The sequence below is a fragment of the Protopterus annectens genome, chromosome 12.part0 (genome assembly GCF_019279795.1).
Source record: "Protopterus annectens isolate FY-2018-M chromosome 12.part0, PAN1.0, whole genome shotgun sequence".
Taxonomy (NCBI): Eukaryota; Metazoa; Chordata; order Ceratodontiformes; family Protopteridae; genus Protopterus; species Protopterus annectens.
In genome coordinates this window covers 268,552,874-268,566,636 of record NC_056746.1, presented here as the reverse complement: position 1 = coordinate 268,566,636, position 13,763 = coordinate 268,552,874, and the positions used below count along the sequence as shown (strand labels likewise).

At 40.3% G+C, this 13,763-nt stretch overlaps 1 protein-coding gene across 1 annotated transcript in view; it reads left to right on the top strand.

Annotated features, from left to right (window-relative positions):
* The window catches only part of IL21R (interleukin 21 receptor), a 274,497-nt gene that overhangs the window by 136,429 nt on the left and 124,305 nt on the right, over positions 1 to 13,763 (top strand). The gene's annotated exons all lie outside the window — the stretch shown is intronic.

Below are 13,763 nucleotides of genomic sequence, written 5' to 3'. Positions count from 1 at the left end.
TGACAAGGAACACAAATGTTAAAACCAGGAATTCAACAGGATGGCTATAGAGCTGCGTCTGGGAATTAGCCCTTTCTCCACTGTCGTGGGATCCTAAAGTTGGTATATATAATTAGCAGGGGGTGTGGGTGGCACAGTTTCCTGCATAGAACATATGCAGAGTTTTTTGGTATTTGGAGGTTCAGTGTTTTGTTTTCATTGTAATGCCATTCAGTGCTTCAGCCTTTCAACATTACAAATCCATCCCTCCATCCATCCTCAACCCCCTTTTCTCACTTTTGCACATGGGGACGAGGTGTCACTATATATATATTTATATATATATATATATATTTATATTTATATATATGTATGGATATATATATATGTGTGTGTGTGTGTGTAGATATATATATATATATATATATATATATATATATATATATATATATATATATATATATATATATATATATGTGTGTGTGTGTGTCTAGGACTATTCACTGAAAGCACGTTTCACTAAAAGTCAAATCACTGTGCACAAATCCCTAATAGCGCAATTCACTGAAAACACAATTCACTGAAACACATTTCACTGAAAGTTATATATGGCCTTTTCCCCACTGTAGTGCAACCCTGGAGTTAGTATATATAGTAAGGGGGGTGTGGGGGCCATCACCCCCCCCACACTGGAGGTGAGGGGGCATAGCCCCCCACATAGTTTGGATATATATTAAGTTTAGAAAAGAGTAATTTATTGAAATTGTAAGTATCCATGTGTATAGTTCAAAATATTTAAAATAGGAGGGGGGCTATGCCCTCCACACCCCCCAATGTGGAGGGCGGTGCCCCCGACACCCCCCTTACTATATATTCTAGCTCAAGGGTCACACTACAGTGGGGAAAAGGCCATATATAACTTTCAGTGAAATGTGTTTCAGTGAATAGTCCTAGACCTATATATATATATATATATATATATATATATATATATATATATATATATACATATATATAAAATGTATATATATATATATATATATATATATATATATATATATATATACACACACACACACACACACACACACACACACACACACACACACACCCTCCCTCATATGGATTCACTTCACTCTGTTAAATTGGCAGTTTGCCAAAACAGTAAAATACTTGAAAAATCCACCAAGAGTACTAATGATTGAGTGCTGGGTACATTGAAAGAAGGAACACTGAGGGCATGTGGTAAGGTATGTGTGGGATTGGGATTTTAATGACAAAACTTTTGGATATGCAGAACATTTTGGTAATGGAGATGAAAATGGATCTCTGAGTGTTTGCGGGTTAGAATTCCCCTGCATCACCTTATTAGTAGGTGCAACCCTATCCCTAACCCTAACCCTCCACATTACCTTACAAAAACGCTTTCTGTTATACTACCAATGCACAAGATGTTCAGACACACACCACGTCCATCATCACACACACAAATATAAATGTATCTTCTTACCTAGCCCTTACACCAGGTTCTGGGTGTTAAAATTAGCTTTGAACTTTTAAACACTTCCACACACACTCCTACCCCCTAATGCCAAAACATTTGTTATATTCAAATATTTCAGCAGTAACATAACAAACGCGTAGCACATATTTGCCTTAACAATCCACTACCCTCGATTTGACATTTCTAGCACATAATCAACAATATACTCGATAACCTGCACATTCAACAAAAACTAAATACTCAGAAATCTTTCAACAGAAAATCCCTGTAACCCTTCAAAAAGATTGGTTTTATAGCTGGTTAGATATTCTCAGACTTTTGTGAATAGTTTTCTATGTGGTTAGATTTTGTCAATGTGCCCCTCTGCACCCCCCACACTCTGATAATTATATATACCATCTCTAAGGTCGCACAACAATGGGGAAAGGGCATAAACCCTTTTGTAGTACAACTTCAATTTGGTCAGTAATTTGTGTTTAGATATTTTGCAGTTTAGACATTTTTGCAGTTTAGATATAGTTCAGATATGTTGCTGTTGACATTTTGACTGTCAGTCATGCTGGTTTAGATCTTGTGTAATACTCCCACATCTATCTATCTATCTATCTATCTATCTATCTATCTATCTATCTATCTATCTATCTATCTATCTGTGCACACACACACACACAAACATATACATTGTAACATATTTTACCCCAGGTCTGGCACCTATGTCTCTGTTAGACAGAGGCAGCCTGTAAATACTTGACTGCCTTATGCCCAAGCCTACATATACTCCATAAAATGACCCCAGGGTATCAAAAGTGGTCAGAAACAGTTCAGAAGCATGGCTAGGCTTAAAAAGACCCCCTAGGGTCATTAGCCTAATAATCACACATGACCTTATGAACCTATATTTTGGAGGTTCACACTAAAATGGTGTCTAAAAATGATGTATGCAGTTTTAAAGAGTGCTCTTCATTTTGAACATGATGCGAATTGTTATAAATAAAAGTATTGCTTTAAAGTAGGCAAATGCCTTTTTGTAGTAGGTAGGAAGAATTCACACATGGGCCAGTTAATGAAAATAATTACGTAATTAAGAAATGTAAAGAGAGAGGGCTGTATCCCTTCCAAACCAGGGAAGTTGGCCTCTGATAGAGGGCATATGGTTGCCTGGTACATCGTTTCTGGTAATTATGTTACAGTAATGACAAATCTATGTGGATTATTCTGAAAAGAGCTGGACATTGTCCTGTGAAGGAACCAGAGGGGTGATAATCTATAAGAGAGCATCTGTATACCATGTACCTTGATTCCTGCTTTCTGTCAATGCAGAAAGGGATTATTGGAGGTTTTTACAAGTAAGTGCTGGCCTTTTTGGGGGATCTGGGACTTTGGATAAAAATGGTACTCTGTATGTTTTGTCTTTGTTTAGAAAGTGATTTTGGTACACTTGGTTGTGCACAAAAGAGTATGCACTTATGTGTTTTGTTTTATATTGAAATAATACTGCACACATTTTTGATAATAGTTGGGCTTAATATACTACTGAAATACCACACAGCATTATACAGGAAACAAAAAGCCAAACCGCCAAAAATGAAAAAACTCCACATCACAGGATCATAGCAAGTTACTAGGCTATTGGCCTTGAGGCCTTTACAAGGCTAGCCAAGAATTTAGCCCATGTTCTGAACAAGTCAGCACCCAATGCTCCTGTCCAGCAGGGACACAGGTGGAATCCCGGGGGTGTACTTTCTGTTCACCATCCAGTTATCCAGGTTGCACATGAAAAGGTTTAATGAGGTACTCTGCTTGACATGGAGAAGGAGTCTATTTCACAGAAGGAAGAGTCTCTGGAACACAAATTTGTCCCACCAACAAGTCCTATTGATGTCACAGACCAGGTTGAGGCCAAAAGTCTGGGTTACTTGAGTGGAGCTTGACTTGCAGATATGCAGCAGTCCTATCAAGGAGGAGTCTGAGATTGCTTTGTATGCAGACAGAAGTCACCGTTGAGGAGTCTGTATGAGACTGAGTGGAGGGACAGGGCTTTTAGCCTATCTGTATAGGGTAGATGTTTGAGGCCCTGGATTCTTCTGGTGAGGAATGTCTGTGGTCTGTCCAGCTGCTGTCTGTGCTTTGTGAGGTACATGCTGAAAGGGGCATTGTACTCAATAATGGGTCTTATAAGGGAAGAATACAGGGATAGTATGACCACCTTGCCCCTGGATAAGGCACCCTTATTAATGAGGTGGGCCATTTAGAAAGCTTTCCATACAATGGAGGCAATATGGTGGTCAAAAGTCAGTTTGCTATCAACTTGGGTACCAAAGTCCCTCATGACTGATTGTGTGCTTAGGACCCTGTTATTAATGTGATCATTTGTGGGGAGAAAACTCTCCCCAAGGGGGATCATGATGCATTTTTTGGTATTCAGTTTGAGGCCATGTTTCTGACACAAGTAATTTGTTTGGGTGAGACCCTCTTGGAGGATGTCCACATCACTAGGGGAATTGATGACCGTCAGCCATAGCCCACTGGTTTTGGCCTGCACCCCAGAAAAGTATATTCTTAACAACAGAGGCCTCAAGACCGATCCCTGGGGTATACCACTTGTTACAGGTCTACTGCTTGAGGTGGCTTCCCCTATTTTGACTAGGTGGGTTCTATCAGTGAGCCAGTTTGCTACCCATCTGGTAACATACAGATTGATGCCTAATTGAGAGAGTTTATCTATTATACCCGAGTGAAGAATAGTATCAAAGGCTTTGGCCAGGTCAAGGTAGGTGGTGTGCACCATCTTGCCCTTGTCCATGGCTTTGGTGACTGTCTCAAAGAAGTCAACCAAATTTAACAGGCATGACCTCTCCTTGACAAAACCAGACTGTGTGGAATCGAGTATTTGGAGGTTGCCAAAGTCCTTGTTAAATAGGTCCATGATAATCCACTCCATGGCCTTGCAGATCAGGCTAGTAAGGCTGATGGTTCTATAATTTCTGATCGGTGGATGCTCCACCTTTGTGCAAAGGCATGACAATGTCTGTCCTCCACTTGGCTGGGCCGAAGCTGGTAGTCAGGCTTTGAATAGGGTGCCTAATGGTGCTGCAAGTTCCTGCCCGAGTTCATGTAGGATGCTGCCTGGGATGTTATCAGGTCCCATGCAGGCTGTATTTTTTGTCTTTCAGACAGTAGTGATGACTTGCTCCCTACAGATAATGGGAGGGGGGCAGGTGCTGGGGATGTCCTGATTTACTGATGGGAGGGACAGAGGTGTGAAGTTTTCACTGAACCTGTCTGCCAGTAGGTTGGCTATATCTATGGTGTTTGTGTATGTGGTGTCCTTGACCACCAGTTCTGAGCAGATCTGAGTGCTTCCTTTGAGATTGTGGACATATGTAAAGAAGGTCTTATGATTGTCTTTAGTAGATGTAGCCAGTTTGGACTCGAAGTTTGCTTTGGAGGATTTCACTAGTGCTCTTATTTGCTTGTTCAGGCTAAGGACAGATTGCTTCCAATTAGGCACCCATGCACCTTCTTGGTCCTGGACAGCAATTTTTTCCCTTTTATTATAGAGTTTATTTATTGCAGATGTCCATCAGACAGGTTTATTCTTGCTTGAGGAGGAGGATTTTGTCCTATCTGGTATTCATGATTCCATGCAGCTATATAAATGCTTGTATAGTACTTTGGTGTAGGTTTGTACATATGATACCAGTTCCTATGGAGGGGCTGGGGGCTGTGAAGCTGTTTATACCTTCCCTCAGGAGGAGTTTTTTTGTTTGACCCTAGCTGGGGGGGGAGTTGGGGGAGATGCTGACTTTAAAAGTGACCACTTTGTGGTCAGATCTTATCAGGGAGGATGACACTCTAGGGATGCTGCAGTGGTTACTTATGTTGGTTAATACCAAGACCAAAGATATTATCACCTCTTGTGGGGGTGTCGACCAGCTGGCCCAAGGCATTTGCATTGACAAAATCAAGGAATCTCTGGGCATTTGTGTTTTGGCATGAGTAGTTCTTCCAATCTATGGCTGGATAGTTAAAGACCCAGGCTCAAGGTAAAGGGTTGAATCTTGATAGATTTGAAGAAGTCCAAATAGGTGGAGTGGGCATCTTGAGTCAAGGTTGAAGGCCTGTAGCTAGCTATGATTTGAATAGGGGTCTTGTCAATGGTTAACTGCACCTGGAGTGTCTCCTGTGCATCATACTGTTTGACCAGCCTGTAGGTCTGTATGCCTTTTATATATATTGCAACTCCACCTCTGTTTGCTTTGATGCCCACAGTTTGGGGTCTGAATATATGATAGGATGAGTAACCTGTTATGGCTGGGGTTCTCTCCCCAGCTTTGAATCAGGTTTCTGTGACTGCACAAATATCAGCATCTTCCAGGGTTAAGAATACTTGCAATGAGTGCAGTTTCATGTTTAGACTCCGAGCATTTAGCAGCATGACCTTTAATTTGCGTGTTCATGATATTTTCATGTTGTCAGTTTTGACCTCATGGCATTGCCTAAAAAAGGCAATATGGGGGAGGTAAGAGCCTTTGCCAGGAGCCTGAATCCCAAGGGAGACAGATGTAGGCCATCTCTGGCAAAGCATTGTGGTTTGTCAATCATATCTTCCCAGGATTTCAGGTACTAGATCCCCTTGGAATGACACCAAAAACTAAGCTAATTGTTAAAGTCAATAATTTTCTGTTTGTATTGAGGCATCATTCTAGGTGACAGTAGAATGCTGCTTAAGGCTAGGAACATACCTGCTTGGGGCACATATTCAGCGTCCTCGATCATGTGTCTCTTTATATAGTCCAGGGAGGTACATCTCAAGTCATTCACGCCAACATGGACTATGACAGAGTCATAACAGTACCTGTTGTTGAGAGACTTGTGTGCATGGCTAATATGGCAGATTCTGGCACCTGACAAAGAACTACCGCTGACTTTCTCCTTATCCAGGCTGGTGAGGGGCACATCTGTGTGACTTACAATGGAGTCTCCTATGACTAATATGTTGAGTTTATGTTTAGGCCTTAGTGGCTGTGAGACACAGGTGTGTAGACTATATGTGGTGTGTGGTGTGGTGGGCAGTGGAGTTTGCATGTGTTTTTGCCTCGGAAGTCTCTTTTGTTTGGGTATTTGTTGAGGACTTCTGCATATGCGGGTGAATGTTGTGTAGGTGTGGGTGGTGTTGAGGTGTGGTGTTTTTGTTGACAACCTTCTCACTGCCAGATATACTGGCTTGTGAGGGAGAGAGCATTGACTCTACGCTCTAAATGTAATTGCATTTGTCACAAATTTTGTTCCCGGGTAGTAGTAGTAGATGGTTGTCAGTGTACATAAGGCAGTTGCTACAGTGTCTCAGGATGCCCATATCAACCAGACTGGCAGGAGAAAATGTAGGAAATTGTCCATCCATATTTATCAGAAACTGAGGGAGAGGCCAGAGAGAGCTAAGAGGGTAAAAGGTGGAAGGTTTAAGAGTAATACTACTAGGTGATCACACAAGTGCTACTAAGGGAAAATTTGTATCTGGAATACCTCACAAAGGGTTAAAACAGTGCAGGTACAGCTCTGGATGCAGCAAACATGTATCCAGACTATGCTACTCAATTTAAGGGTAAAGAACACAGTAAAACTCACAAAAAAGCACAGATTAACCACTTACAGACAAAACAAAACTCACAGTATGAAAAAATACAGTTAAACAGTAATGAAATGGGTTAAAATGCTGTTAAACAGTAATAAACTGCAGTAAATAGCAAGAAAATACAGTTAAATAGTAATGGAATGCAGTTAATAAGTAGATTGCTTTAAAAGAGTGCAAATGTGATAAATTAGCTCACAATCAAAACAGTAAAAATAGCTCAAATAAAGTAGCAATTCAGTAGAATACTGTCAGCAATTTAATAAGGCTACCGACAAGCAGTAACAAATGTGACATACTAAATGCAGTTGAACACCTAAGCACAAGCAGCAAAATGAAGTAGGAAGAGGCACAATATTTTTTTTACGTAAAACTTGAGGAGACCGAAAATAATTCAAGGTTAAGAAGCTAAAGGAGTGGGCCTTCACAACTGATCTCACTGAACTCAGTAGAATGAGCTGATGTAATGGGACTGGGGGAGAGTACAATAACAAATTTATAGTAGAGGCGGGCAGCTCAAAAGCTACCAAGCTTTCATACCACAGCAACAGTTGGGCCGGTGGGATACAAAATCAGAACAGAGGTAAGGACTGAATTTACTAAGCCTAAAAAACAGTTGCACAGTTTAAAATGATATGCAGCAAATATTGTTTTATTTAATCAGAAGTGTAGAAAACAGTTGAAAATAAGCACTTACCTTTTATAGTTGCACAGCAGTTTTTGTAAAACAGCAGAGCAATAGCAGAAGGCCTAACGCACTGCAGCTTTGAGCAAACAAGCACAAGCTGGTTTAAACACTGGCTATTTACTGCAGAGAAACAGGAACCAGCCAAATTATCCAATCAAAAAACAGAGCCCTGTAGTAGTAACTCTAGCCAGATCAGCCCAGACTGAATCCCCCTCCCATGAAAAAACAGCTAGGCCTCTCTAGACAAAAGATTGTACTACAAACTCCAAAGGTCACAAACCGTAACAGATATTCAGCTCCATGCTAGTGTTTTTCAAGTGCAGCAACAAGTAAAATGAACAGAACAAACAGAGAAACAAAAAGGAGACAAAGATCGGAACCGAGGTAAGGACTGAATTCACTAAGCCTAAAAAACAGTTGCACAGTTTAAACAGATACGCAGCAAATTATCTTTTGTGGTTGCACAGCAGTTTTTGTTACATACATTTTAAGTAGTGGGAATGACCCCCTGCTAATTATGGGTCTATATCATATCATATCATTGAAAGTCCTACTTAGAGAACGCCAATTAGTTGAACACTTTTAAGTGAAAACACTAAATAGCAAACATTTGTTTAACTGAAATGTTTCACTGGGTTAAAAGCCTGTCGGACAACTCAGCGAACTGCAGAAAAACATCACCAAACAAAACCCATCGTAGGGGAGCTATGCCCCCCCACATCCCCCAATGTGCGGTTCTTCACCCCCCCACACCCCCCTAACTAAATATACCAACTCTGAGATAGTACTACAGTGGGGAAGAGGGCAAATCCCCGATGATGCCCGACTGGTCGTTTTCCCAGCAAAACATTTCGCTCAAATGAATGTTCAATATTTAGTGTTTTCACTTATTAGTGTTTGACTAACAGGTGTTCCCTAAATAGGATGTTTGATGATATGATATAGACCCCTAATTATATATACTAACTCTGAGATCACACTACAGCAGGGAATGGGCAAATTTACAGACATTTTGCGGTTTCAGGCTTTCAAGTTCGATAGAAGAGCGTTCGCTATTTTAAGCATTCACTCTTCTAATAGGAACCTCTACAGATGACAGTGTGCATGTGTGTGTGTGTGTGTGTGTGTGTGTGTGTGTGTGTGTGTGTGTGTGCACCAGCTGGCTGAATATAGTCTTTTTAAAGTGTTTAAACAAATATATCGACTAACACACATTTCTAAAATTATAAATATTGAGAGTCATGAAAACAGAATATGCTTATTGTTAAGGTTAGGCACATATTTAGTGTTAGTATTATGATGTTAGGGCTATGGCTAAGGTCAGGATTAAGGTTAGTATGTATAAGAAAGCCTGCTGTGGGGGAGGGGCATCACTCCTCTCAAGGTACAATGGAGGGGGCATCTGCCCTGGAACATGTGGTCTGTTAGAGCTTGTCAGTGGAGATTGGAGTGGCAATGGAAGCTTTTTTCTCAAAGGGGTTCTATACAAGGTTATGTTACTTTCCTTCATATCAGATGGCCATTCATAATGCCCTCACCATGCCCCCCCCCCCAGAAGCGGCACTGGACATGAATGGAGACACAGTATAGCAAAGTAAAAAGTCCTGGTTCCCCTGAAGATAATGACACTGTTCCTGCAGAGAATAAATGGGCTGCAGGGCTATCACCCTGAGGGGGACAAAGGGATCAGTATAAAGGCTGGGTGAGATGAGATGGTCAGAGGAGGACAGGAAAACAAAAAAGAGCACCAGAATTGTTTATGAGCATGGCATTACTTGTGTTTTATAATAAGCCTAAATGAAACCAGTCCTGGGATGGGACTAACTAGGACTGAGAAAAAAATCATTTCTATAGACTTGTGTCATGTTAAAAATATGACATTGCCCTGGATATCAAAAGAAACCATTAGACTTCAGAAACTAAGGGACAAAACCTGGTTTCAATACCAGAAAACAAAAGACAATAAAACTCTGTTAGCATACCAGCAGCTCTGCAATCAAACAAAAAAAAACAACTCAAAATGGACAAAAAAAAACATATTATACATCTATGCAAAACACATATGAAAACAAAACAAATATGAAAACAATCCCAAAAAGTTCTGGCAGGCAATTAAATCACTTCTCCACCCAGGTAAAGGGGTAACCCCCAGAACCAACAACCAATAACCAAAGTGTGAGTATTGCCTAACAAATCAACACCTACTTTATCAACACCATCCTCTCCTTAGTTACAGGGAACAATTTCACCCCACCGTCTCTTCCACCTAATGTGAAAACTAACAACAACTCTTTTGACCTCAAACCTGTCCCAATTAACACCATAAGAACAATGCTGAAAAAAACTGAAACCTTCTTCCTTAGCAGTTGACCAACTCCCGAATGAGTACCTCAAACTTTCAGCCGATGCCATAGCTCTGCCTGTCTCCATTCTGGTAAAAAGGTCTACAGCAGAACAACATGTCCCAAAATTATGGAAAATTTCCTATATCACCCCACTACATAAAGGAGGAACAACAACAGAACTAAACAATTACAGACCCATAGCCATCCTTTCCCCCGTGTCAAAATTCTGGAAAAATGTATACCCGATCGATTACTACAATACCTGCTATCTCACAACCTTATCTCTCCCTCCCAACACAGTTTCAGACTGAAACACAGCACCACCACAGTCCTAATTAATTTCTCTAACACCATCAACCAGCTTAGAAATTCAAACCAGCAAGTAGCATCAATCTTCCTAGATGTGTCAAAAGCGTTCAACTCTGTCTCCGATCAGAAACTCCGTAATACTCTTGCCTCACCTACCCCATCAAAGACTTCCCTATCCTGGTTCCTAAGCTATCTTTCTTACAGACAGCAAGCAGTACGATGGAAATCCAAACTCTCACCACTTCTACCTGTCTCAGTTGCAGTCCTCCAAGAATCCATACTAGGGGCCCTTCTTTTCACCATCTTCTCTAATGATCTAGACTCATCCACAACATACACTAATAGTTCAGCATGCAGATGATTCAACTTTAATCTGCTCAGCAGATACCTTACCAGACCTGCAAATAGTAGCCCAACAAGCTTTCAATGATATAGAACCATATCTAAGTAAATCACAATTAACCCTCAACCCCAAAAGACACAGTTAATGCTATTTATGAGTAGCAAATAATCACCATCCACCCCTCCTTTCATCCTTCTCTCAGCAAAATACACAGTCATTCAATCAGTTGAGCATACATAACTCCTTGGTGTGATAATCGCCAACAAACTCATCAGCACATAGCCATCACAATTAAGAAAGTTCACGTCAAACATGGCTCACTGTACAGAAGCAAGCAATTTTTTGCAGTTTATGTTGATAATACCAGACTAGCCATATCCAGAACCTTCCTCCTCTCTATGCTCCTTTATGCTTTTCCCCTCTTTACCAACTTAAAAAGATCAGACATAACCAAATTAGAAACATGCTAAAACAAAACAGACCGCTTAGCAGCCAACCTTCCCCACCAAACCCACCATTGTATTGCCCTACATAAATTAAATTGGCTCGGGCTACCTAACCTTCTCTATCCCTACCAACTTAAATTCACACACATCATCTTCCATCCTGACAATTGCCCATCCCTCAAGGAACTTGTTGTTCCCTATTCATGTCCACGAAGTCTAAGATCTGCAGACAGAAACTTTCTCACAGTAAACAAAGCCAACAACACTCACAGTAAAGCCCTATTCTCAAATTAAATAGCCAAATTATGGAACTCTTTACCCCACGCCCTCCAAAATACACCTGAATCTACCGGTTTCAAACTACTACTATTTGAATATCTATCCAAGAACTGGCATTGCTCCTGCACCAAACCTGACTGACAAGATATCTATAACTCTCTCAACACACTGTCCACTGCTTACTTCATTTTCTCCCTCTCCTTAGTGTATTACTACTCAAAAAAAAAAATAAATAAATATATATAGAGCGTCTTCTGTGTGGCGACATGTGTGAATGGGCATTCCTTCATTGAAGGTTGTGCATTAGGCCCGGCAAGCCAGCACGTAAAAATCTACTGCCAATTATTAGTGGACCGGAGTTCCGCTGTGGTGACCCCTAACCGGAAAAAGCCGAAAGACACAAAATATAATAAAGGAAATCTAATTTGTTCATAACTATTACTTAATATGTACACAGTACTAATTTTATTTTACCGAAATGCTTGTGTTTTGTTTTTTTTTTTGAACCTGTATTTACTAGAAAACTGCATTGAATAGACTAACTAGATGATGTGTATTCTACATCTTACTATATGTACACCATTTGTACTATCTAATTATTGTATTTTGCATATATTTCTGTGGAGCTTTTCTCCCCAGGCCTCCGCTGAAAATAGGCTTCTGGCCTAGTCAGACTTTCCCGGTAAACAAATGTAAATAAAATAAATAAATTGTGCTAATCTATATCCCTTTTATCAACAGTTCTGGCTAAACAAGTTGTCCCCCAATACTAGATTTCTAACCTCCTTCCCCTTCCCAGTCTGCTACCAGACATCATGAGCTAGAAATAGGACAGCCCTAGTCAGTTTATAGTGGCTGGCTAAGGAGGCTAAATCAGAGTGAGGGTAGACATTTTGTTGTTGGCATAAAGAATGGCTTCATATTCCAGAAGTGTTCAGTGTATACTAGCAGGGAACAACTGCTGCCATGATGCTGTAATACATACCTAAGACTATGTATTTTTAGTGGGAGAGCTGCTAACACTGAGCGTAATGTACACTCAGGGAACGACTGACTTATCATGGCAGATCATAAGAATCACCAGGGTTAATATGAGATATCTGTGCACTGATGAAGGCTGTTGCTGAAACTGGATTGCCTTGAATTTTGTTTACTAATAGAGTCTAATAAATTTCACAAGCCAACTTGGGTGCTGGCCATTTTTGTTTGTTCTTAGTCTCTTGTTGGGCCTGCACCTTTGCTGTTCTTGCATGGGTTTGTTTATGGTGTTTGCTGGCAGCTACATACTAGACTATAAAAGACATTGTTTTTGAGCTTATTTTATAAAGCTAATGCTGTCTTCAGTCATATTTAACTACTTCAATGAAGAATGACAGAATATGGAGTCTTCACTTGTTTCCAAGTTGCTTATAGAATAACACAAATCATTGAAACTAAAAATAGTGAGAATCAAGAAAACCAAATAGGAAACCGTATACTTATCATTAACATTAGGCAGAGTTTGCCCCATCCATCCCCTACAGAAGTGAACTGAGTTCATCTTTAGTTTTGGTATTGTTTAATATCACCATCTTCAGGGATGCAGTTTTCAGCTGCCATCACAGAAACCTTAATACGAACAATAAGAATTTACCCTCTACAGCTCATCAGTGAGAGGGGCACTAGGACAAGAGGCATAACCCAGGAACAAACTTACAATGAGGGGATGAGTGACTCAACTTAGGGACCACAGACAGCATGTTTTGCCTTCTATTCTCTTATCATAAGCTATGGACTAATTAGTCTTGTTATCTATGGTGTTGCTAGAATGTAATACAAGTTCAATCGTAGTTTCATATAATGATATTTTTGTTGCTCATTGATAGCCTGTCAGACTAATTCATACAGTGAATTACCTTAGAGTGCGGGGTACCATGTTTAAGGCTACACCCATGTCCTTGCTCGCATGTACAGATTATGTTTTGTCAAATTATAGACCCTCTTTTCTAATCAGATGCATCCCAATTTTTGGATACAGGGACCCTGAATAGCTAATGCAAAGCCAGGTGCAGAAATAATTCCATGCTAATACCAGCAAAACCTCTGGGATTATGTCCCAGGATGTGTTCATAGTGGTAATCATATAGGAAGTTAGTAGCAGATTGCAAAAGACTGACATCATGAGCCGATTTAAAAGAAGAACTTTCACATCATGGAGATTTCATTTGTCTCCGATTAAATTACTCTGGGGTTAAAGGG